We start from the raw sequence: 4,473 nt of genomic DNA on the forward strand, positions 1-4,473 counted from the left end.
TTCTCGATTTGGCACGAAAAAAGTGGGCAGAAAAAGTATCAGGAGTTCAACTATCGCACTTTGCTGGAAAAGCAGGAGTAACACAAGAAGGCAGCGGCACGGTCACTTTATCGAGGAAAGAACCACTCCAGGGCTGGCCTTTAAATAAGCAAAGGAAAGGCCAGTGAGCAACCCAGAATGTGAAGAACTTCTTGCTTGAAAACTTCAATAGTGGAGTAGAAACAGGTAACTCGACGCCGCTTTACCCTTGCGGTTTGGTTTCTATTTAAACTACTGCTTTTAAACGTAAGGTAAATCAAGTGAATGGGCAGAAATCAAGGAAAACCAGCGGTTTTGAGCGTAGGCTCCGTTTCATGGGATTTGAATAGCTAATGAGCTCAAGCCCAAAGAAAATGGCGACCAAGAGGACTTTTGCCTTTTACCGCGAATTGAATAATTTAAGTACCGCAGACTATTTAACGTGTTGTTACCAGGAAAATTTCCAAAGGCAAGGTAAATATTGTTTTGCTTCTTGCGATGTCCTGCCACTTTCCAAGCAGAATTAAGACGATTCTGAGAGCTGAAGTATCTTCTTTTGCCTTTTAGAAAGAGTATCTTGTGAAGTTCCCTCTCCAACTCTTGGGAACCTGAGGAAAACCTTAATTTGCAAGCACTTAAGTAAGAACCTTGTATCGATGAAAGTCTATTTTCTCGTTCAATTTTACTTGAAATATGAGATAACGTGTTTGAGATTCTACGATGTAATCACCAAAAGTAGCTCAGTTGTATGCTAGGTGACAGTTTCCCGACCAATAAATGCTCTTGTGAGATCTTTCGTTTGGAAGCAAAGTATTATTTTCATCATTTTTGTTTTCATGATTCATTGCACCCTGCAAGCAGAGCCTCTCTAAAACTTGCCAGAGGGCAAGCGAGAAAGGCCCTGTTGGCAGGGTGGATTTATTGTTGCTGGTAGTCAACTTAAGCTGATGGAAATTTCTTGATGGCCCAGAAATGACTTGCCACGCTCAACATTGCATGTACATTTCTCTGTGCATTGGAGATAACATACTCAGTGAAACTTGCACTAAATATTTGGACTGATTTGTTTTAATTAGCACATATTTGAATCCAAGGCCATCTCAAGAATTAATCAGCTCAGGTGTTGATGCCTTGCATGGAGCAATATTGGAGAATATTGCATCCAGAAGTGTATCTCCAACAATAGTTCCCGTCAGGCATGATGTATTCCAGTATCTTTTCAAAGACAATGTCAAAGCAAGTAAAGACCGTGGATACATATTATTAGAAAAAAAAAGACTTTAAAAAGTGCTCATTTCCAAGAGAGTGGGACACCTTGGTGGATAATTTAGGTGATGAACTTAAAATAGATTTCCCTGTGAAAGTGCGATTATTTGTACCCAGAAGCCCAAAGAACCACACTATAAATAAAGAAAAAAAGATAATTCCTTTACCCAGGTATTATGTTGAAAAGTTAAGTGTTAACTGTAAAAAAGAGGCCTTCAGTATCTCTGCATAATATTACAAGAGGTTTTTAATTCTGTGCTGTTCAGATAGTATCTATAATTAAAGTTATTATACACACTATTGAATTAATTATTATATAGTTTGCAATACCCTTGTATTTATCATTAGTTTGTTAATGATCTTGATAATTTTGCAACAGTTTCAACAAAGCTGAAGTCCCATTTCTTTGGTACAAAAAATATATATATTCCTTAAAAATTATTTGCAATGGAGTATTAATAATGATAACAACCTTAACAATATATTTTTATTAAAGCACTTCTAATAATCACCCTGTTGGTTGTTTAGTTTTGTTTTTTCTTTAGCCTTTTGCTTTTCCTAGTTTCCCTAAGATCATGTTCCCAGTAAGAGCTTTGCCGTTTGGTGTAAGTTCTTTTTGACCTCTCACTACCACGCAGGTTCCATTGCCTCGCCTCAAGCTTTAATATGTCAGCAGGTGCATCCCATTTGTTAGATTTTCTCAGAACTGTGGCCCTGGCCAAATCATTATTTTTTTCAACCCCTTGCCCAGTGAACAGTTTGATGGTTTTATAATTTTGAAGAAACACGGGTATGTGGTACACCATAGCATGCATATATGGAGTGATGTTAGCTTTCTTGTAACCTAACCTTTTGTCTTTTAGTGATAAAACAACTTCACCCATTCTCTGGCTTTCTGGAAGTAGTTGTGTATCATTTCTGCGGAAGGGGTCTTAGAGGTTACTATGCCATATATTTCCCCGAACTTCTCCCATATGGTCTTAACTACTTTCACAGTGTCTGGCTGAACAATCCCTTGGAGTTTCTGTGGAAGCTCTTTCAGTAATTTCTTTTTGTCTGACCCCAAAAGGCTGGTAAAATCATATTGTCCTGACCCTTTCCCATCAGCATTTGTTTTCTCCCAGATGTCAAAAGATACCCCACAAGATCTTATTGTTAACTGTAGAGTTTTAAGATGTTCATTTTTTTATTGACCTTTCCTCTTATCCCAGTTTTTTCTACGGTCCCATTGCAAGGCATCACGAACCAAATTTTCAATTAAAACATCTAGAATTCTTAGCAGAAGATGCAGCTCATCCAGGATTACATGATCTAGTTCTATATGAAGTAATGGCACATGTTCACAGCAATACTTATTTTCTTGATTCTTTTTCATTGCTAATTGGGTCATTTCTTCAAGAGTCCTTTTCAGTTCTGGAGATGGATAATAATGTAAATCAAATTTTGTGTCCCACCTCTTGTCTTTGTGTATTTTACACCATACACATGCATAGTGTGAAGTGGCACCTTTTAACCCCATCATGAGCAGAATAAATTTGTAATCCCCCCCAAGAAAAAATTCTAAATTAAATGACCTCCCTCCTACTTCTATTTTCTTTTCTGCTATGAGAGAATTTATGTCTTTGAAGACATCTCCAAAAGACTCTTTTAGGGTGTTGTAGTCTTCTTTTCCCCTGACAACAGCTATTGTGTGATTTACCTTTGCTGCCATCACGTCATCTCCTGTATGGAGTAAAGCAAAACTCAAAAGAATGAAACCGGAATTTCTAGTCATTCTAGCCCCATCCCCAGAAATTTTAACTTCTATATTATCCATATTTGGATGGCTTGCCACACAGTCTTGAATCCTTTCTTTAAGAAGTTCAGAAAAGGACACCTGTGCTCCTTCTGCCTCACCTGGAGTTGGAGATATATGACAGATGTCATTCAGTTCACTTCTCCTCTGCTTCACCAGGTAAGATTTTGGCAATCCATCAACCACCATTGTAAGGTTATGATAAAAGTAGTCTCCCACACAAAATTTATCTAATAAAAACAGCACTTTCTCTACCCTTGACTTCTCTTCCTCAGTAAGCCCATTCAAACCATTACCCTTCTCGACAGGGTCCTGTCCTTGAGCCATTACAGTGTGACTGGTACCTGTCTTAAGTTCTTTAACTTTCAAGGATTCTAGTTCAAGGCCAAACGATTTTGAAAACCATAAGGCATTTTCAGCTCGAGACAAAAATGTGTTCAAAGTCCGGAACTTCTTCTTCACCTCTGAAATGTCTTTACCAGCATATTGTTTCTGTGAACAGCTTTTCAGTTTTTCAATGTAACACAAAAGCTCTTTGTTTTTTGACTGCATGTCTATCTTTTTTTTTTTCCTTGTCTTGAATTGATGCCTGCATTTCTTCAAATAATTGCTTGGTCTGTTCTTGAAGATTGTTGTAACTGTCTTTCCATTCCTCAAGCTCATCTCTGATGGCTTCATTTTGTTCCCTCAGGCAAGCAACTGACTCTGTCTGTCCCTCAAAGATGTGAAATTTTCTAATTTTTGAGTTCAATTCTTCTCTTTTGCCTCCCCCTTTTGCCTTGGTATATGATGTTTGAACCATGCCAGCAATTTTTGCAAGAGATTTGTTGACCTCAGCCCTTATTTGCTCATCATTTGTGATGGCAAAAGTATGACCTGGGATACAATACTCAAAGAGATCAACATAATCATAGGTAATTTCCTTGATTCCTTGGCTGGTCTGTGATGTGCCTGTAGGTGTCAAAAGGCCTGGGTGATCTTGGCTTTCCACAACAATTTCCTCTCTTTCCTTGTTCTGCAATCTTACGAACTCATGCCAGGCCTTAAGCAATGGAAAGGGTATATCCACGGCCAGAATAACAGTTCTTGTAACTGCCTTTGCAGCATATTTTAAGGATGGACTTTGTACACTTAATTTCCATTTCAAAAAGGACTCCAGTGGAGGTCGGTCAGACATAATTTGCAATTTAAATATATGTTTCTACCAACCAAAAGATTCTTTTTAAGTAGCAATAACAATTTTTAACTTTATTTCATAACACAGGAAATATATAACACGTACAACATTACCTTAGAGGCAAATCACAGCTAAGAATAGCCATTTCTTCGGCACATTAGACTGATCTCAGTAACTGTTAATCAGCGATATTGCCCCCCAAAAAGCGAGGCTACAA

At 37.9% G+C, this 4,473-nt stretch overlaps 1 pseudogene; it reads right to left on the minus strand.

The window, feature by feature from the left end:
* Positions 1-1,808: 1,808 nt before the first annotated feature.
* On the minus strand, positions 1,809-4,256 carry LOC137994709 (uncharacterized; annotated as a pseudogene).
* Positions 4,257-4,473: the final 217 nt, after the last annotated feature.

This window comes from Montipora foliosa, chromosome 3, assembly GCF_036669935.1.
Source record: "Montipora foliosa isolate CH-2021 chromosome 3, ASM3666993v2, whole genome shotgun sequence".
In the NCBI taxonomy this organism is placed as follows: Eukaryota; Metazoa; Cnidaria; class Anthozoa; order Scleractinia; family Acroporidae; genus Montipora; species Montipora foliosa.